The following is a 542-nucleotide window of genomic DNA, read 5'->3' as shown; positions in this document are numbered from 1 at the left end:
CCGGATGCCATTGGCCTTCTTGGCAACAAGGGCATGCTGCTGGCTCATGGCCACCTTGTCATCCACCAGGACTCCCAGGTACCCCTCAGCAGAGCTGCTTTCCAGCAGGTCAGCCCCCAGCCTGTACTGGTGCATGGGGTTCGCCCTCCCCAGGGGCAGCACCCAATACTTGCCCTTGTTGAACTTCATCAGGTTCCTCTCTGCCCAACTCCCCAGCCTGCCCAGGTCCCGCTGGATGGCAGCACAGCCTTCCGGTGTAATTCCCTTGCGCCGAAGTCAAGAGCTGAACTAGCCAGGTGCTGGGACACACGGGGACATTTCTGTGACATTGATGTGGTTATACAGCACGGAGCCCTGCAGCAACAGAGCTGCGGATTCACCAGCGTAAGGGGTTTACTCGAGCTCTGCGTTTCTCTGACTCTGCAGGCGTGTGAGGGCAGAAGGCCAGCGTGATTTGCTGTCTTTGCTGGAGTCCAACCAGCCTTCCATGTCAGGAACCTTCAGTACCCTCCAAATGTACCCACTGATAACCTCCAAATGTA

The sequence above is a fragment of the Egretta garzetta genome, unplaced genomic scaffold (genome assembly GCF_000687185.1).
Source record: "Egretta garzetta isolate BGI_Z169 unplaced genomic scaffold, ASM68718v1 scaffold325, whole genome shotgun sequence".
Lineage (NCBI taxonomy): Eukaryota > Metazoa > Chordata > Aves > Pelecaniformes > Ardeidae > Egretta > Egretta garzetta.
Note: the sequence above shows the minus strand (reverse complement) of the source record.